The following is a 21,408-nucleotide window of genomic DNA, read 5'->3' on the forward strand; positions in this document are numbered from 1 at the left end:
GGGGTGTTCCAGCGAGGGTGTGGGGGAAGGAGGGCTTGGGCGGGACTGTGACATAAGATTGCCACGGTGACATGGAGCAGATCTGGACCCGAGCCTAATAAAGGTGGCATAAAGATGTCATAAAGACTGGGCTGGGCGCACTCTTATCAGGGGCACGAGCCTCTCCGGGCTGCCAGAATGGCTCACGCTCAGTGCGAGGCGCCAGCGCCTGTCATGTCCTGGCTGCGTCTCTGGGGCCCACAGCCCCTCCTCACGTGGCAACTCTTGTGGCTTCTAGTCCAGGAAGTTCAGCCTCTGGAGTGGGACAAGGACCCAATCGCTCCAGCTAACCTGTAACCCCTGGGGCCGACTGAGCCCTGGTCTTCCTGCTCATCTGATCTTGCATGGGAATCTCCCCATGCGCTTACTCCCCTGGCAGACCCGGAGGGCTTTGATTACCTGGGGTCCTCTGCTTCCTCCCAGATGTGAGTCCTGCCCCAGGAATGGACTGAAAAATTTGGTTCCATTCCTGGACACAGATTCAGCTGGAAAGCTGCCCCCGGGGCCAGAGCAGTTCTCGGCTGCCCACCAGGATCTAAATGACAAGCCGACTCCGCAAGAAAGGCTCCCAGAGGTGGTTCCAGTGCTGGATGGGGATCAGAACTAGACCCAGTTCAGCCTCCTCACCTCAAAAGTAAGGTTCAAACTGCAGATCTAGATCGGGCTGCAGGTCATCAGGCAGATGAAATACTTGTTCCACTAGACAGTAAGGTTTCAAAACCAACCAAATTTATTGTTTCGCCCAAGAACCTGAAGAAAGATCTAGCTCAGCACTGGAGCCTTGCTAACCAATTATCCAAACCTCAAAGTCAGAAACAAACTTTGCAGGATGAATATTCAAGTATGGATATACTGTATCCCAGCAGCCTGCCTCCAGAACTCCAGTGAACTCAGATGAGCCTCCAGGGCTGCCTCCAGAGGCTTCTATGGAGAGTCTAGCTCAAACTCCACCGAATCATGAGGTGACAGTTCAACCTCCAGGTGAGGATCAAGCTCATTATAACTTGCCCAACATTACAGTTAAACCTGCAGATGTGGAGGTTACCATAACTTCAGAGCCTACCAACGAGACAGAATCTTAGGCCCCAATTCAGCCTTCAGAGGAGGTGGAACCTTCTGCAACCCAACAGGGGTTCCCAACTCTGCCTCCCGTTCTTCATGTGGAGCTGAACTTTCCCCCGGTGAGCAGGAGCAGCCAGCTCAGCCTTCTGAGTCTTCTGGGGAGATTGAATCTTCTCCAGCCCAGCAGGACAACCCTCCTATTCCCACTGAGCAGGCTGACTTTTCTCTAGCCCAGCCTGATCTCCCTTCCCCACCTCTGCATTCTCCTGAAAAGATTGAATCTCCAGTCCAGCAAGAGGCCACAGCTAAGATTCCAGATCCCCCCAGGAAGGCAGAACCTTCTCCAGTCCAGCAAGAGTTCCCAGCTGAGCCACCAGAGCCCCCTAAGGAGGTTGAACCATCTGCAACCCAGCAGGAAGCCTCAGGTCATCCTCCAAAGTCCACTGAAGAGGTCAGCCCTCCACTGCAAATACCAGCTCAGCCATCAGAGCCACCTGAGAAGGTTGAACCATCTCCAGTCCTACAGCAGGCCCCAACTCGGTTTTTAGAGCCAACTAAAGAGGTAGAATCCTCTCCAGTCCAGCAGGCAGTCCCTGCTCAGTCTTCAGACCCCCCTATGGTGATAGAACCCTCTCTGACCCAGCAGATGACCCCATCTTTGCCTCCAGTGTTCCCTCAGGAGGTGGAACCATCTCTAACTCAGCAGGAGGTTCCACCTCAGATTCCAGAGCCCCCTGAGGAGGCAGAACCTTCTCCAACCCAGCAGGAGGTCACAGTTCAGGCTCCAGAGCCCCCCTAAGGAGGTAGAACCTTCAAGCCAGCAGATGGTCCCAGCTCTGCTTCCAGAGCCACCTAAGGAGGTTGCAGCTCAACCTCCAGCTCATTAGGAGGTGACAGTCCCAACACCAGGTCAGGATCAAGCTCAGCATTCAACATTGCCCAGTGTCACAGTTCAACCTTTGGACCTGGGACTTACCATCACTCCAGAACCCACTATGGAGGCTGAACATTCTACACCCCTGAAGCAGACTCTAGTTCCTCCAAAGCACCATCAGGTGACACTTCCACATCCAGACCAGGTTCAGACTCAGCATTCACACCTGACTCAAGCCACAGTTCAACCTTTGGACCTAGGGTTTACCATCACTCCAGAATCCACGACAGAGGTTGAACCTTCTACAGCCCTGACTACAGCTCCTCCTCCAAAACACCCTGAGGTGTCACTTCCACCTTCCGACAAGGGTCAGGCTCAGCATTCAAACCTGACTCAAGTCACAGTTCAACCTCTGGCCCTGAAGCTTACCATAACTACAGAACTTCCTATAGAGGTTAAACAGTCTCCAACCACGGAGGAGACCTCAACTCAGCCTCCAGACCTGGGACTTGCCATCACTCCAGAACCTTCTACAGAGATTGGACATTCTATAGCCCTGGAGGAGACTACAGCTCCTCGTCCAGACCAGGTTCAGACTCTGCATCGAAGCCTGACTGAAGTCACAGGTTCACCTACTGAACTAGAACCTACTCAGGATTCACTGGTGCAGTCTGAAAGTTACACCCAAAATAAGGCTTTAACTGCACGAGAGGAACAGAAGGCCTCCGCAAGCACCAACATATGTGAGCTCTGTACCTGCGGAGATGAGACACTGTCATGTATTAATCTCAGCCCAAAGCAGAGGCTCCGCCAAGTGCCTGTGCCAGAGCCCAACACCTACAATGGCACCTTCACCATCTTGTAAGAATCACCTTTCCCCAATTGTCCTCTGTGTCCTGCCTGACATGGCAGCCTTTTCCTGGAGGCCTTCCTGGGTCTTCTTTATCTTCCCAAGCCATACGGGCAACTGACTTTCTGCTTTCACCTTTGCTTGTCAACTCTCCCTTCTCTTTATTCTCCTTTACTGTTAGGCCCCTTCTCCAGTCTTTTACTTTTACTCCAGACTTTTACTCTTACTCCAGTCTTTTACTCATTTTCTCATCCATTTTTATTTAGCCCCATCACATCATTGCTTAACCACTGCTCTCCTCCCATTTTCGCTTCACCCTCTTTACAGCAGCCTGTCCCTCTCACGATCTCAGTGATGAGGCTCTAAGTGGTTAAGAGTTGATTCCAGAGCCAGGCTGCCTGGGTTTGAACCCAGGGCTGTTTATTAGCTTGGTGACCCAGAGCAAGTTATTCCGCTCTGTGACTCAATTTCCTCACCTTTCAACTGGGGGTTATGCTAGTTCCCATTTCATAGGATTGCTGTGAAATTTAGGTGAGTGAATATATGAAACATTTCATCAGTGCCTAGCATATGTAGGAGTGTTGGCTGTTAACATGATTACTCAGTCCTTTAGTTATGTCCACAACTCATCTTTGTCCCTGGCTTTCTATATGTAGCACTCATTTTGTGTCAAACCCAGGGCCAAGTACGCTACTGTCTCCAGAACATGAAAATGATAGGAGGGAAGAAAGAGAATAGGCATAAAAATGGAGGTATATATATAATTAATTACTAAAAGATAATGCAGACCATCAGTGCTATAATTTATCAGAATCAGTGATTCTTGAGGTGTACAGATCAGGGAAAGCTACGTGGATAAGCTAAAACTTTACTTGAGTCTTAAAGAGTAGCTATAATTTGTTAAATAGAAAAAAAAAATGGGAGTACAGTCTAGGAAAAGGAAAGGCATGGCTACAGCTATGGTTGGAATTTAGTAGACCAATTTGGCTGCAAAGAATTAGGTGAGGGAGCAGTGAAGATATGATTATGTAAAACCTTGACTATCAGCTACAGGAGTTTGAAAGTTACACAGTGAGGTATGGAAAGCCATGGAAAGTTTCCAAGCAAGAGAGATGAATGATTAAAACAGGAGGATTATTTTATTTCATTTTGTTTTTTGCTTTATGTTCAAGTGTAGACATGCAAAGGATTATTTTAGAATCCATATGTAGAGTGCCCAAAAGGAAAAGCTTATTTCAGGGAGACAAAATAGAAAGGTCTCGCAAAACGTAGGAGTAAAGTGTGAAGGGGCCAAATGAGGTCGGTTGTAATAAGAGTGGAAAGAAAAAGCCTAGGATGTTTCAGCAGAGGGCAAAGCTTTGGTGCTACCTGGCACAGGGTTTCTTTCTGCTTATTTATTAATAATGATAAGCTTTTGCCCATTTTTCTGTTGAATTATTTACCATTTTTGTGTTGATTTGTAGGAGTTTGTTTAGACATATAAGTGCTTTTGGATAAAATACTTAACATTCAAAGTAATTAACTGGAATGTCTGTCCAAGAGATGGGACGGATAGGAAGTTAAGCTTCCGGGAGATGCCTCATCATTTGTGCCGGTGGCCCCGCATTGTTTCTTGATGAATTGTGCAAACTGGGAAGCTGATAGCTCCGGAAATGAGAAAGCAGGTGTTATTTTCTGTAACCGAATATCCCCGACAAGGTTGCCATGATTCTTTTACTTCTCCTGTCCATTCTTTTCCTACCTATTCAAGGATATAAACTGTGTTTCTTCACAGAAATTTCCAAGGAAAGTATATTTCTTACATTGATGGAAATGGATGGAAAGCATACAGTGGAAACTGTGAGTATATTCTCTCCAAATATGACAAAAAACTAACTGCATTGTAAGAGCCTTCTTGGTCCAGAATTTTGAGGTCAGTACCTTTGAGAAAAGATATTTCCCCTGTTGACTGCAATCCTATGGTTATTTTAAAATTAAATTTTGTAGACTCTCTTTAAAATAAGAGGCAATTTAAATTTATTTTTATCATAGAAATAATACATGGTTATATTCTTTTTTTTCCTCTTTTTTCTTTTTTTTTTTAAGAGACAGGATCTTACTTTGTACCCCAGGCTGGAGTGCGGTGCCACAATCACAGCTCACTGCAGCCTTCACCTCCCAGGCACAAGCGATCCTCCCACCTCAGCCTCCCAAGTAGCTGGGACCACAGGTGCAAGCCACTACACCCACCTAATTTTGTATTTTTTGTAGAGACAGGGTCTTCCTATGCTGCTTAGGCTGGTCTTGAACTCCTGGGCTCAAGTGATCCTCCCACCTTGGCCTCCTAAAGTGCTCATATTACAGGCATGAGCCACCACCCCCAGCCCATGATTCTATTTTTAATGTATAAAAATGCAATAACAGGTATAACAAAAACCCTCCTTGTGCCCTACTCCCTCATCCCTGAGGTAATGTTACTCTGCATTTAGTGTACATGCTTCCAGACTTTTCCCATTTGCCTACATTCATATTTACATAAAGCAAAATAGATTCGTTGTGTGGTTTTTAAAATCTTTTTTCTTTGCATAAGTGGTAACATCTTGCAACTTGATTCTTTTACTTCATGGTATCATTTATATGATATCATTTGATAGTGTATCACCTATATGATATCATATGATAAGTATATCACTTATATGATATCATAAGTGTATCACTTATCATATGATATATTCTTTCACTTCATGATTTCTTTCCTTCTCAGTACTTAGAGGGTCACCCCATTCATTTAAACTCCCGCATCATCCATAGTCTGGATGCATCATAGTTTATTTAATAATTCCCCCATTGATGAATGTTTAGATTATACTTAGTTTTCTTGTTACATGCATTGCTGCAATGAAATCCCTGTACATGCTTCTTTGTGAACATGGGCAAGTATTTCTGTAGAGTAGATATCTAGAAATGGAATTGTTGGGGTGAAGACTATGTAGATATAAAATTTTAATTGCCCTCAAAAATGTTATGCCAACTTACTCTATTGGCAGCAAAATATGACAGCATTCATTTCCCCACACCTTTCACCTCTGGGTATTCTCCAACTTTTTGTTGAAGTTATGGATGAATAAAAGGGATTCCATCCAAATTTGAATTGTTTTGATAACTCATGAATTATCGGATATGTTTATTGAACATTTGTGTTTCTTCTCTGAGTTTTCTGTCCTTTGTTCATTTTCCATTTGAATTGTTTTATCATTTTCTTACTGATTTATAGAGGAAATTAGTTTAGACATATAAATGATTTTGGAAAACATGCTTACATTCTAAGTAACATTTTCCACAACAGTTTATGTGTCACATCATTAGTTCAACTTATATAGACAAATCATACATGAATTCTAAATTAAAAATAAAACACTTGCTAGGTGCAGTGGCTCACAACTGTAATCCCAGCACCTTGGGAGGCCAAGGCAGGTGGATCACCTGAGGTCAGGAGTTTGAGACCAGCCTGTCCAATATGGCAAAACCCCGCCTCTACTGAAAATACAAAAATTAGTCAGGCCTGGTGGTGGGTGCCTATAGTCCCATCTACTTGGGAAGTTGAGAAAGGAGAACAACTTTATTTTTGGGGACAGAATTTTGTTCTTGTCACCCAGGTTGGAGTGCAATGGTGCAATCTTGGCTCACTACAAGCTCCACCTCCCGGGTTCAAGGGATTCTCCTGCCTCAGTCTCCCAGGTAGCTAGAATTACGGGTGCCCACCACCATGCCCAGCTAATTTTTATATTTTTAGTAGAGACAGCATTTCACCATGTTGTCCAGGCTGGCCTCGAACTCATGACCTCAGGTGATTCACGCGCCTTGGCTTTCCAGAGTGCTGGGATTACAGGCATGAGCCACCACACCAGGCCAGAACTACATTTTAAAAGCAAGAAAATTATTACAAAAGTTAGGAGAGTGGTTACCTACTAGGGTTAGAGAGAGGGATATGATTGGAAAGGGGCACACTAGGGCTTCTGGAATGCTAACAATGATCTTTTGTAATGCTGTTATATGGGTATCTGCTTTATAATTATTAAACTGAATATTTGGCCAGGTGAGGTAGCTCATGTCTGCAATCGCAACACTTTGGGAGGCTGAGACAGAAGGATCACTTGAGCCCAGGAGCTTGAGACCAATGTGGGCAACAGAGTGAGACCCTGTCTCAGAAATTAAATTAAATATAAACAACATTTATGTTATGTGCACTTTACGCAGATTGTAGTTGTCAAATTTCTTTAATGGGGGAAAAAGTTGAATGGCTTCACTTGCAGCCCTGACATGGTTCCATGTGAAGCTTTCATAATAAGATTTGGGAAAATTTATGGCCGGGCGCGGTGGCTCACGCCTGTAATCTCAGCACTTTGAGAGGCCAAGGCGGGTGGATCACGAGGCCAACATGGGGATCACTGGCCAACATGGGGAAAGCCCGTCTCTACTAAAAACACACACACACAAAAAATTAGCCGGGCGTGGTGGCGGACGCCTGTAGTCCCAGCTGCTCGGGAGGCTGAGGCAGTAGAATGGCGTGAATCCGGGAGGTGGAGCTTGCAATGAGACGAGATCGCGCCACCGCACTCCAGACTGGGTGACAGAGCGAGACCCCGTCTCAAAAAAAAAAAAAAAAAAAAAAAAAGAAAAGATTTGGGAAAACAGAGGAGGAAATGGAGGTTCTGATGATCTTGGTGCCACCCAGAGTTGGATTCTGAAAGGTATTCTGTGATCTAGAGAGGAGGCATGAAATTTACAATTTGGTGTGAAGAGTGGGTAGCGGTGTGCTTGTGTGTGCCTGCTTGCGTGTGTGTGTGTGTGTGTGTGTGTGTGTGTGTGTGTGTGGGGTGGAGAGAGATGAACACAAAAAGGTAAATGTAAGAAAAGGTTTTAATGAAAGCAGAGCAGATATCACCATCTTGAAATGAGCATGATCCAGCTTTCTTCCATATGCAGGAGATAGTCCTGTGTAACAAATTGTTGTAGTTTGCATTTTAATCTAGAAATAACTTTTTCATTTTCCAGAATTCTCAATGAAAATTATTTGACTGAATTACGTAAGGATTCATTTGAAGGCCTGCTATCCCTCTGGTATTTGTAAGTTAGTTAATCATATTTATGAGTTTTTAGTCTTATTATCTGTAAAATGAATAAGGGGTTCAAATTAGATAATCTCTAAGATTTCTTCGAGCAATAAAATTCTGCAATTCTGTAAGTTTGTATAGGGTCTCAGCCCATCTCTAGCATTAGCTACCTCCTATGCAATTTCAATTTTTAAATTATACAGAGAGAAAAAATTTCACATGGTAATAAGATCTGAGCAGTGACTGACACCCATATGAACCTTGTTTTACAAGGGTTTACACACCATCTTCTTCTATTCAATCTACAGCCAATAGATCAAATCTTATCTAAGGTCTATTTTTTTAATAGCCCATTAAGTTAAGAATGTTTTTTGCATTTTTAAAGGACTGTGAAAGAAAAAGAAAAGAAAGAGAAATATGCGAGAGAGATCGCATGTGGCCCACAAAGCCTTAAAATATTTACTGTCTGACCTTCACAAAAAAAGATTTGAAAAGGTTGGTTTAGGAGGATGAAAGGAATTAACGTTAACTTCAGATTGTTGTCTAACAGAGAAGAAAACATAGACTACCTACATTCATTTGAACATCATTAATCCAGAATTTTTTGGTAATTTAATCGGAATTAAATTAACATTTAAATATTGAAAATCAGCTGAATTATATAAATAATATTATCAAGAATATTAAGCTCCCAAGATAATAGACTGATATTAAGGATTTCATTTCAGGAATTGTTATATTAAAACAGATGTTTAAAATGATGGTTAAGTGGTAGAGTTAGAAATGTTTACACTAAGTAAGCATGTCAGAAATGGCCCCAACTCTCCGCTAATTACAAAATAACTATCTCCCCAGCCCTGTTACCAAGAAAACAATACCTGCATAGTATTTCTATCTGTTTAGAGACAAGAAGATACTATGTTCATTGCTATGACAGCATGATTCTTATCCTTTGTCCATAGAGGTGTGTATGTCATTAATCCTTATTAAGCTCATTAGTGATGCTCTTTTGCAAACAGATTCTTTCAAATGTAGAAGGCTTAAGGAAAGTGGGTGTAAAGACCCACAAGTGGATGCCAAAGTGCTGCAGAGGCCATGAAGTAATAAAACTACAATTCCTTTAAAATAGTCATGTTCCTTCTACTCACTCCACCAGCTATTCATTTATTTTACAAATATTTGAATTTGCTTTATTTCCACGTGTCAGGTTTTTTTTTTTTTTTTTTTTTTTTTTTTTTTTTTTTTGAGACGGAGTCTCGCTCTGTCGCCCAGGCTGGAGTGCAGTGGCTGGATCTTGGCTCACTGCAAGCTCCGCCTCCCGGGTTTACGCCATTCTCCTGCCTCAGCCTCCCGTGTAGCTGGGACTACAGGCGCCCGCTACCTCGCCCGGCTAGCTTTTGTATTTTTTAGTAGAGACGGGGTTTCACTGTGTTAGCCAGGATGGTCTCGATCTCCTGACCTCGTGATCCGCCCGTCTCGGCCTCCCAAAGTGCTGGGATTACAGGCTTGAGCCACCGCGCCCGGCCCACGTGTCAGTTTTAAATATGGTGGGCAATGCAGATGAGCAAGACCTAGTCCATGCTTGCAAGGAGTTTATGCTCAGAAAAAATGGGATGAAAAATAACTACATTAAAAAGAAATCAGTGTGGGAACTAGGAGGGATAAATTTTTCTGAAGCATAGAAGAGGGGAAAATGACTTCAATTTGGACCCAGGAGGATGTTACTAGAACAATGCCATTTGAATAGGACTTTGAAGGGTCATTGTGTAACATCGGACAGACATCTTGGGGAAAATATTCTAAGCTTGCAAAAGGAAAATGGGAGAAGGGCAAAACACAGGAAGGTATTCAAGGAATGCCACGAGTACCTGTAGAGTACAAGGAGAGAGAGTAGGAAATTGAAGCCAGATCTTCTTGGGCTTTGAATGCCCAGCTGAGGAGCCATCATGGGGAACCGTGTGTTACCGCAGCAGTGCTGTAGATAGATCTGCATCACAATCCCTGAGAGGGCGCCTTAGAACTCAGTTCTGGACTCCGCCCTCGTAGTTACTGATTCAATTGGTCTAGAGTGGGACCAAGAATTTGCATCTTCAATAATTTCCCAGGAGATGCTGGTCTTTGCAGGCCACTTCTGGGGAGTTGATATGATGACTGTGTGCAGGATAGTTTAGGAAGGGAGTGACTACAGACGGAGACATCAGCCAGACAACGTTACACCATGCAGGTAAAGAGGGAGGGACAACAGGCCCCATCACTGTGTAACTGAAGAAATTGCTTTCATATATATATAAATTTTTTTTTTTTAGACAGGGTCTTTCTCTGTCACCCAGGCTGGAGTGCAGTGGTGCCATCTTGGCTCACTGCAACCTCTACCTCCTGGGTTCAAGCGATCCTCCTGCCTCATTCTCCCAGAGTGCTGGGGCTACAGGCATGCGCCACCACACTTGGTGAAGATATAGATATATGTCCATAGCTATATCTACAAAGAAGGGCAGGCATGGTGCCTCATGCCTGTAATCCCAGCACTCTGGGAGAATGAGGCAGGGGGATCACTTGAGGCCAGGAGTTTGAAACCAGCCTGGGCAACGTAATGAGATCTCGTTTCTCCAAGAAGTAAAAATAAAATTTAAAAAAAAAAAACTCACACCGTATATGTAAATTAACTCAAAATGGATCAGAGACCTAAATGATGTAACTACACAATTTCTGGGAGAAGACATAGAGAGTGAATCTTTTCTACTTTGGATTAAACAACAGGTTCTTAAAGATTTCTCAGGTAAGGCCGGGCGCGGTGGCTCAAGCCTGTAATCCCAGCACTTTGGGAGGCCGAGACGGGCGGATCACAAGGTCAGGAGATCGAGACCATCCTCGCTAACACGGTGAAACCCCGTCTCTACTAAAAAATGCAAAAAAACTAGCCGGGCGGGTTGGCGGGCGCCTGTAGTCCCAGCTACTCGGGAGGCTGAGGCAGGAGAATGGCGTAAACCTGGGAGGCGGAGCTTGCAGTGAGCTGAGATCCAGCCACTGCACTCCAGCCTGGGCGACAGAGCAAGACTCCGTCTCAAAAAAAAAAAAAAAAAAAAAAAAAGAAAAAATTGCTAACTTAAAGCACATTGACGAGAACTCGTAGGAGGGCGTGCTGGATGGCCAGTCAGACTTCTTCCTGCTCAGCTACATGGACGTGCTCGTGCCTCTGCCCAGTGACTTACCGGTGCCCCCGCCCTGCCGCTCCATCCACACTGGGTGGCACCCCCTGCCGGGTGTCCTGCCTTCCACGGGGCCCTTGCTGCCAGGGCGGTGTCCAAGCCTGCCGGTGCCACCCAGGCCCAGGCCCTTGAGGTACTCCCTGAGCAGGGTCCCACACTTGGGCTGCCCAGCTGACTAAGGTAGAGCAATACTAGGGTATTGTTCCTCCAGGGCAGCCCTCACCTCCGTTCTGACCCCATGGGGGCCCAGCCCACTGCCTACCCTCGAGTTCCACGGCCTTAATAGGCTTGGATCGAGCGTCCCTGTGGGGTGTCTCCTGCAGGGCCCCGCCTCCCAAGCCTTGCCCTCACAAAGCCAAGTACCTTTTCAGCTTTTTAACTGTCCCCAGCCAGGCCCACGGAAGCCTGTGTCACTCTGGCACAAACAGTCACCACCAGCCACCTACACACCCCCCAGCACACCTCACACGGGACCACAGCCCCAGCCATGCTGCTGAGGGCCAAGCACAAAGTCTCCAGTGAGCGAATGTTCAAGCCCCTGGTGGCCAGGCCTCCCCTTCTGAGCCGCTGCCACCTGTAGGAAGTGGCCCCAGCCTCCTCCTCTAGACCGTGGCAGGCAGCCCCAGGGTCCCCAGACCCCTGCCCAGACCAGCAGGTCCACAGCCCCGACATCTGCTTCCTCTGTCGCCCAATCCAAAATCGATGAAATGGAGGGTCCTCTGGGCTGGGCCACATTCACATTCCCCTTCCCCTGAGGCCCTGCGAGGCCTCCGGACCCCAGACTCTGCTCTGCATCCTCATCAGCAGCACATGAGGGGCACAGACACCCTGGCAGAGATGAGCACAAAGCCTTAGGCACAGTTCAGGGCAAACTGAAATGTATGCCTTAATTTTGTAAACAGAAGTATTAAAGGTCTTTCTACAAAAAAAAAAAAAAAAAATCATGAACGCTAAATGCAATAACTGATGTTTGACTGGATTCTGAATTTTTTAAGCCATGTTATGATTGGGACAATTGTGAAAATGTGTATATGGACTGCACAGTAGACAATGATAATATTAAGTTCCATTGGGTGATGATAGTATTCTGGTTATGTAGGAGAATGCCTTGGTTCTTGGGGGCTGCACACCAAAGTCTTTAATGGTGAAGGGTCATTATGTCTGCAACTGACTCTCAAATGGTTTGTCCAGAAAATGTATAGACATACACACATGGAAAGCAAATGTGACAAAGTATTAGCTACTGTTGATTCCAGATGAAAGTTATACAGGTGTTCATTACACCATTTGAAAATGCTTCCCAGCCATCCTAAGGCTTAAAGGAAAAAAAGAAAATGTTTAAAATCAAAAGTTGGGGGCAGGAAAAGAATAACAAAACTTTGGGCTCATGCCTGTAATCCTAGCACTTTGGGAGGCCAAGGAGAGAGGGTTGCTTGAGCTCAGGAGTTCGAGCCCAGCCTGGAGTACATGGTGAAACTCCATCTCTACAAAAAATACAAAAATGAGCCAGGCGTGGTGGCGCACACCTGTAGTTCTAGCTACTCAGGAGGCTGAGGTGGAAGGATCACTTGAGCCCAGGAGGCAGAGGCTGCAGTGAGCCGAGATTGCACCACTGCACTCAGCCTGTGTAAGAGTGAGACTCGGCCTCAAAACAAAAGAAACACCTTTGTGTCAAGAGTTAAGGTTGCTATATAAGTAAAATGCTAGGTTATGGTTCTGGGTACATTCAATCTATATGAAGATCAGAGGCTTCTATTGGACCCAAAGGAATACTAGTCACTTGTGATTATTCCTCTATAGGTTTGAAAGATGTGTCAGACCAACTTATTGGATGCAGTTTTAATCTAAAACTCTGTACATTGTATCCCCAACTCATAGACTTCATGTATCCATTGAATACTCCTCTGTTTCCACAATCTTAATGTGGCCCTAATAAAGTTATCCTTTTGGAGGACTCAGAAAAGGCCCCCCCACAACCTCTGTAATGTAATAATTATAGTAGTTAACATTTGTTGTGCACTCACTGTGTGCCAGGCATTTTTCAGGTACTGATTCATTTAATCCTCAAAACCCATTAGAGGTAGGTACTATTATAATGACAAGGCCAAGGAACAGAGATTAATCAATTTGCCCAAATTCATATTATTCACAGAGCTGGGATTTAAGCCTAGTCTGGCTGTGGAATCTGTATTCTTAATGACCATGCTATCTATACTGCTTAAGATTAACCTTGAGAATTTATTCCAGTTACAGAGATTGTTTTTATTTCTCTGAAACTGCCCCCAATAAGCCATAACAATACATTAATCAATTATCTTGGTTATCTCTTTTGCCCAAATTTATATTTTGAAAAAAATTCAAACATACCAGAAAGATGAAAGAACAGTACAGAATCCAATGAAAGATTGGGCACTGCATGTCATGTCTTCATTTCCTTTAATCTAAAACATTACTCTACTTTTTTTGATCTTTAATGACATGTCATTTTTTAAGAGTCAAAGACAGTTTTCTTGTAAATTGTTCCACAATCTGGATTTGTCTGTTTCCACATGATGAGAGTCAAGTTAAGCATTTTGGAGAAGAATACTGCATAGGTGATGGATCCTTCCTGCCTCGTGACCGCAGGTGGCTCATAATGCTAAGTTTGATCACTTGTTTAAGGTGATCTTCCAGATCTCTCCATTGTAGTTATTTTGCTGGGTGTGGTGGCTCACACTTGTAATCCCAGCACTTTGGAAGGCCAAGACAGGCAGATCGCTTGAGTCCAGGAGTTTTAGACCACCCTGAGCAACAAGGTGAAACCCTGTCTCTACTAAAAATACAATTTAAAAAAAAATTAGCTTGGCGTGGTGGTGCAAGTCTATAGTCCCATCTACTTGGGGGGCTGAATTTGGAGGGTCACTTGAGCCCAGGGAGGTCGAGATTGCAGTGAGCTATGATTTTGCCACTGTACTTCAGCCTGGGTGGCAGAATGAGACCTTGTCTCATAAAAAAACAAAAAATAATTTTTCCCTTTGGTAATTAATAAAAAATCTGTGGGTTGGTACTTTGAGATCAGTGAAGATCCTGTTCTCAAATGTCTTTTATTTTTGTTATTATTATTATTATTTGAGATGGAGTCTCACTCTGTCGCCCATGCTGGAGTGCAGTGGTGCGATCTCAGCTCACTGCAAGCGCCACCTCCCAGCTTCACTCCATTCTCCTGCCTCAGCCTCCCAAGTAGCTGGGACTACAGGCACCCGCCACCACGCCCAGCTAATTTTTTTGTATTTTTAGTAGAGATGGGGTTTCACCATGTTAGCCAGGATGGTCTCAATCTCCTGACCTTGTGATCCACCCATCTCGGCCTTCCAAAGTGCTGGGATTACAGGCGTGAGCCACTGTGCCTGGCCCAAATGTCTTTTCACCCAGCTGTGTCCATCAATGATAATCTTTGTCTGAATCAATTTTTATTACACTGGTGGTTGCAAAGTGACACTTTTTAAAATTGTCATTCCTTCTACATTTATTAGCTGGCATTATTTCATTAAAGAACAACTCCCTCTCTTTTTTAATATCATTCTTCATGGATTCTTTTTTATAAATTATGTTGTAGCTTTTTGTTGTTATTCTTTCGAATGCTCAAATTGTCCAGATTTGGCCAATGCAATCTCTGTTATTTTTTAACCCCACAATCCAGGTTAATCTGAGCTATTTTTAATGCCCAGAGTAATTTCTAATATTTCCCACTCCCAACAGGAATTGAGAAAGGGATTCCAGAAGTTGGGGGCTTATTCAGACTCTTCGTAGAAGTCTACCTTCTTCCTGTGTACTTTCAGCCCAAAGTGAGACTTATGAGTTGGGAAGAGATACTTCTGAATTAAACTACTGATCAGTGTCACCCAATTCTAATCCCAACCACCTTTATTCTAGGCATACCATACTCACTGCCATGCTTACCTTTCGGTTGGGCACCTTTGTCCTCCTTCCCATTGGTCTTCTGGTTCCTACCCAACTGTCCAGTCCACAGGCCTCAGTAACACCTTTTTGCCCAGCCCTGTGGTAGTGCTGGCCTGCCTCCTTTGCCTACTCAAGTAACTGCTTTACCACTAATTTATTGTTTTGTGTTTTCATCTATAGGATCTTACCTAGCCATATGGCCTGCTGCCTCTGCCAATTTAAAAATAGCACTGAGGCTGTCTGCAAGACAGTCAAGCTGCATTGCAACAGTGCAGGTCGGACAAACACCATACATTGTCGTGAGTCCAAATTGCCTGGTGATAAATTGTTACATTATTTTAAGTATTTGTTTTTATATTTTTTATTTTTAATTGATGATAAAATTTTAAGCTAGTGATATAATTGCTTTATTTACTCATTCAGAGTTAAACTCCCTCAACTTCTGAACTACTCCCTTGCTGGGAATCAGGTTCTCAGTTATTATCACAAAATTTAATAATGGAACTGTTCCATATGCATGAAGGACCAAGAGAAAGGAATGGGACAGCTAGGGAATGACATTAACATCCACGCCCAGTGTACTGTGCTCTCTGCTTGGTGCTTTGCCCCAAGTGATAATTTCCTCATATAGTGCAATGTAGTTTGTAAGCTAGTTTTATATGCGTGAAGTACTCTCTGCCTTTTAGGACAGATGTAGATCCTATTTTGTTTTTACAATTTTATAAGAGTACAAGTGATGCTGTTTTATTTGAAGCCTGAGAGCTTCTGGTTCCATAACCAAAAATTGCTACCTGGCTCTTCTAATGGAATGGAGGGCTTTTCCATTCTTAGACCATCCAACTCTGAACTTGCTCTGAACCTTTCTATTCACAGAACAAATGCTCAAGTGCTTTCAAGAGTTTTTCTGTAGATTAGATTTATTAGTACCAACTTCATGACTACTAAAATGTGACTGCTTTCCAGTCCAGATAACTTGAATACAAGTATCTACCAGTGATATGGGGTGGATAATTAATAATGCTTGGCTACTTATATAAAAACAGTGTTACTTATTTTTCAAAACTTTTTTTTTCCTTTTTACCAATTAAATTATTCCCTTCTCCCCAAGAGGTGGGCAGAAAAGCATTGTTAATCTCCTTTTACAGATGAGGAAAAACAAGATCAGAGGTGCTCAGTGCTGTAGCCTAGTGCCAGGTCTTCTGTCTCCAATCCTGGGTTCTCCCCAAGCCCATGTTTCTCCTTTCTCACAATCTTTACTTCTTCCTCTGACCCTCCCCACCACCCAAAATACTTTTAATTCTGGAAAAGAAACCCAACTGCACATTGGCACACTTGACCTTCATGCAGTCAGATTTGGATGATTCCCCATCCAAAATATTAGAGATGAAATGAAAGCAAAGTAGGCATCTGACAAAAGTTGCTTTTTCCCTTCTGCATTTTAGGACCTCAAGTAATGTTTATCCAGAAACTGCTGTCATACCATAGATTCATTGTATATTTAACAACATAGGCATACCATCTGGCAAATTAAAAACCTCTTAACCTACACCCTGGATCCCTTCCCAAATTTGAGAAAAGAACTAGGGTGGACACAGTGCTTTTTCCATGTCACGTCTTCTGTGATGGGGCAACGATATGTGGGAGCAGAGAATGGGGTGGGTGGGTGGAGCGTGTGCCAGATGAGGATCTATCAGCAATGGGAGGGGGCCTCTGCTTTAGCATCTCCACCCTGCTCCTCTCAGAGGATTGCCTTTCATTGCACTCAGCTGTGATGGTAGCAAGAACACAGGCACACTGAGGACAAGAGAGGGAGCCTTGTGCTCTCTCTGCATCTGAGGCAGGACAGCACAGGGTACGGAGCAGTCTGCAGAGAGGCCAGCTCATCAGGGAAGCACTTGTCTTCCACCTTGGGCTTTCACTGAGCCCTGGGCAATTGGCCCCTGGGAATCAACGGAATAATCCTAAGCAGAGTTACTCTATGTCACACTATGGAATGTTCCAAGTAGGTGGCCATGTTTTCAAAAAATGTCTTTTCCTCCTTTTGTTGTTGTCATTTCATAGGTTTAGGATTGGGTGTATGTTTCGCCTCTCTGAATGGCACTCAAATGTTTGCTGACTCCTACTCTGTGTGACTGGGGTGTACAGCTGTGGACTGATGCATGCCGTCCCGTCATCTTTCAAGATCAAAGCAGTCTCTTCTTTTTTGACAGCTGAAGAAGCATCTGTAGGGAATCCAGAAGGTGCATTCATGAAGGTGTTACAAGCCCAGAAGAAGCACATGAGCACTGAGCTGACTATTGAGCCAGAGGCGGCCTTAGACAGCAATGGCATCAGCTTGTCAGGCTTTGGGAGTGAGCAGCTAGACACCAATGACAAGAGTAATGTTATCAGTGTGCTAAGTTACATCTTGCCTTATTTCTCAGCAGGAAATCTAGATGTGGAATCCATGTTGTTACCATTCATTAAACTGTTTTTTTCAAATGTGCAAGATGGAGATAGGCTCCTGAGTATTCTGAAAAACAATACAAAGAGCCCCTCGCTTCAACCTGCATCCAACAACTCAACTTACGAAAATAAATTGAGAAAGGTATATTTCCTAGAAAAGATATTAGATGCAGAAATACGAGAAAAAAATCGATGAAGTTAAAAGGGAAGAAAAAACTGCCATGCTTATGCAGTCCAGCCTTCTAGATAACAAATTTAAACGCCAAATATTTGAAAAGAACTTAGAAACTGTCCAACCATAGGAAAGCAGCCTGGCAAAGATTCAAAGTGTAGGCAAAAACCTGCAGAGAATGAACAGAGTCCTCATGGGCCCAAGGAGCATCCAGAAAAGGTACTTCAAAGAGGTGAGAAAGCAGAGCATCAGGAGGGAAGAGGGTGCGCAGGCCTTTGTGCAGAACGCTGCCATAGAAAAAAGGCTTGGGAGTCCAGCCCCAGGGGAGCTGGAACAGTCTCACATAGAGCAGGGGCCCAAGAACGTAGCGGGAAACACCGTCAAGCCTTCATTCACCCAAGAACATAAGCCAACAGTCTCCTCTTTGCTGAAACCCTTCTCCACAGGCGTGCCTTCTGCCTCCACCCCTGCAAAAGCCCTACCTCAGGTCAGAGATAGATAGAAAGACTTAGCCTACGCCATTTTAATTTTAGAAAATGCAAAGGCTAGAGTTAAAAATATGAAGGCTGCTAAACCAATCGTACATTCCAGAAACAAATACCGCTTTCATAAAACTCACTGCCATGTGGCCCACAGAACACCAAGGTCAAAAAGATTAGAAAGTTGAGAAAGAAAAGTTATCTCAATAGGCTGATGTTCACAAAGAGGCCGCCATTCTCTGCAGCAAAGAGCCTCATAAATTCCCCTTCACAACAGGCTTTTTCATCCTCAGGAGACCTGAGTCCTCAAGAAAACCCTTTTCCGGAAGTATTTGCTCCTTCAGAACAGTTTATAGAAAACACTGCTGTAAAAAACACAACTGTAAGAAATGCCTCTGAAGAAAACATTTTTATGGAAAACACTACTATGCCAGAAGGCACCATCTCTGAAAACACAACCTACAATCCTCCTCCTGAGGCACATTCCGCTGGGACTGCATTCAACTTAGGGCCAACTGTTAAACTGAGACAAAATGGGAATACAACAACGTGGGCACTGACCTGTCCCCCGAGCCCAAAAGCTTCAATTACCCACTGCTCTCATCCCAAGGTGATCAGTATGAAATTCAGCTAACCCAGCAGCTACGGTCCCTCATCCCCAACAACAATGTGAGAAGGTTCATTTCTCATGTTATCCAGACCTTGAAGACGGACTGCTCTGAGACCCATGTGCAAGTGACCTGTGCCAAGTTCATCTCCAGGACAGGCCTCCTGATGAAGCTCCTCAGTGAGCAGCAGGACGTAAAGGCATCCAAGGCAGAATGGGATACGGACCAATGGAAAACTGAGAACTATATCAATGAAAGCATGGAAGCCCAGAGGGAACAGAAAGAGCAGAAGAGCAGAAGACCACACAGAAACATGAGACCCAGAAAGAGCAGAAAGACCCAGAAAAAGCAAACAGAAAGGGCAGAAGACCACACAGAAACATGAGACCCAGACTTTCCCATCATTTAGCATATGCCAGGAAAGTGCCCACACAAGAGAACCTGGGACTCCCAGGCCATAGCTTGTCTTGGCCATAACAGTGATCTCCCACTTTGTAACTTTGGCCATAACAGTGATCTCCCACTTTGTAACTTTGGCCATAACAGTGATCTCCCACTTTGTAACTTTGGCCATAACAGTGATCTCCCACTTTGTTCATTTAGAGAGTGAAATAGATTAGTGTACAAGATAAACTGTAGGCCGGGAGTGGTGGCTCACGCATGTAATCCCAGCACTTTCGGAGGCCAAGGTGGGTGGATCACTTGAGGTCAGGAGTTTCAGACCAGCTTGGCCAACATAGTGAAACCCTGTCTTCACAAAAAAATACAAAAATTAGCTGGGTGTGGTGACACGTGCCTGTAGTCCCAGCTACTCGGGAGGCTGAGGCGGGAGGACCACCTGAGCCCAGGGAGGTAGAGTCTGTAGTGAACTGTGATCGCACCACTGTACTCCAGCCTGGGTGACAGAGTGAAAGCCTGTCTCGAAAAAAATAAAAAAGAACCTGTAAGCTACTCAACTGGAATACTGGGGTTTTGAAAAGTTAGCTTTCATTCTTTCTTTTTTTTTTTAATTGTTCTTTCCTTTTTTTTTTTTTTAGCTCACGAAAGAAGTTCCAGGATATGGCTATAACAACAGACTCATCTTGGCAATATCTGTGACTGTAATACTGATTGATTATAATTTTTTGTCTTATTGAGGTAAGGACAATAATTAATTCAGGTTTTCAGAATGCAGTCCTGTCTTTGTGTGGATTCAGAACCCACAAACTCAAAACCAAAGCCACTTCCCCACTTGACATTCTTCTTCAGTAGTTTAAGGCTGAGGTATGCTTTGTTCTTTTACTGCAGTGTATATTCCAGGATTTTTAAAGGATCCTCGCTTCCAGGAGATCTCTGTGAATTGAAATCAAGTTAATCCCATTAGACCATTTTAAGAAGTTAAGTTGATATAATAGCAAAATTTCTCCTACCCAAAACTATGTCAACAATTGGATGTACTCACCAAGTCACCCTTACTCTGCCACTAATTTATTTCCTTGTTGCCGAAATGATGAGAGACATATAATCTCCACCCTCACGGAGTTGTCATCACCCTGGAGAGGAAGGAGACAGCCAAAAGAGAGAAGTATTGTCTTGTAGATTTATTAGATTCACATAGTATCATCCTTCTCCAGTGTGTAAGGCATTGCCTAAATAGGTCCAGTTAAAGCACTACAGGGTAGCCATCTTTCAAAAAAATTGTTGGCCACATTTTTAAGTTCACAGGGGAGGGGGAATGATGTCTCATACTCTAGCCCTCCTGAGTCCAGGCCCTCTGTGAGATGTGTCCGTTTCTTGGACACCATATGAGACATTCCCCCTCGGATTAGAGATGCTCAGCCTGCATTAACATGTCTAAAGCCTACATCTGGCTACTCTGGGACAAGTCTTGTTTACAGGGCCCATTCCTGGAGCTTGCCTCTGTTTGCCTTTTGTTTGATTACATGATGCATTACTTTTCCCAACAGGCCAGTGCTAGCATATTGGAAGAGTGATTTAATAAGCTGGCAACCTTGACGCCATGCTACCAATCCAACCTTATTTGCCTCATTCACCATTTCATTATTGTGGCAGCCCTCCATTCCAGCCAGAGCAGCCCCTCACCATACCCCAGTCACACCATCCGCATATCTGCTTTTGTCTATGCGTTGTCCACCTAAAATTGCCTTATTTCACTCTGCCTGTGGGAATCCTATGAATCTCTCAAAAGCCAACTCAAGTTCATCTTTCTGCTTGAAACCTTCCCTGAATATTCCAGCCCTCCTGAGCCTAGTTCCTTTGTGAGATTTGTCCCCATTTCTTGGACACGATATGAGAGACTTCAGAGGCTGAAGTGGGAGGATTGCTTGAGGCCTGGGAGGTCGAGGATGCAGTGAGCTGTGGTCATACCACTGCACTCTAGCCTGGGCAACAGAGTGAGACCCTGTCTCACAAACAGCCACCACCCAAAACGATCTTGGGGTTTGAATAGGATTATGTTAAATTAGTAGATTAATTTGATAATTGACATCTGTACAACATTATAGGAACATGCTATCTCATGTCATGTGTTCATTTCTTTTTAATGTCTTTCAGAAGAGTTTTAGGGTTTCCATCATATAGATCTTACATATTTTTTGTTAAATATCTTTGTATTTTTATTCAAATACTTCATATATTTGTA

General features: G+C 43.9%; 3 pseudogenes across 2 annotated transcripts; all 3 read left to right on the forward strand.

The window, feature by feature from the left end:
- The first annotated feature begins 397 nt into the window (after nucleotides 1-397).
- LOC126938349 (leucine-rich repeat-containing protein 37B-like) lies at nucleotides 398-1,900 on the forward strand (annotated as a pseudogene).
- Nucleotides 1,901-1,925: 25 nt separating this feature from the next.
- On the forward strand, nucleotides 1,926-2,840 carry LOC126938361 (leucine-rich repeat-containing protein 37A3-like; annotated as a pseudogene). The gene has a single exon (XR_007720062.1). The product of XR_007720062.1 is annotated as a leucine-rich repeat-containing protein 37A3-like (transcript).
- An 11,722-nt stretch (nucleotides 2,841-14,562) lies between these two features.
- LOC126938342 (leucine-rich repeat-containing protein 37A3-like) lies at nucleotides 14,563-20,436 on the forward strand (annotated as a pseudogene). Its single transcript, XR_007720060.1, has one exon. The product of XR_007720060.1 is annotated as a leucine-rich repeat-containing protein 37A3-like (transcript).
- Nucleotides 20,437-21,408: the final 972 nt, after the last annotated feature.

Source organism: Macaca thibetana, chromosome 16, assembly GCF_024542745.1.
Source record: "Macaca thibetana thibetana isolate TM-01 chromosome 16, ASM2454274v1, whole genome shotgun sequence".
Taxonomy (NCBI): Eukaryota; Metazoa; Chordata; class Mammalia; order Primates; family Cercopithecidae; genus Macaca; species Macaca thibetana.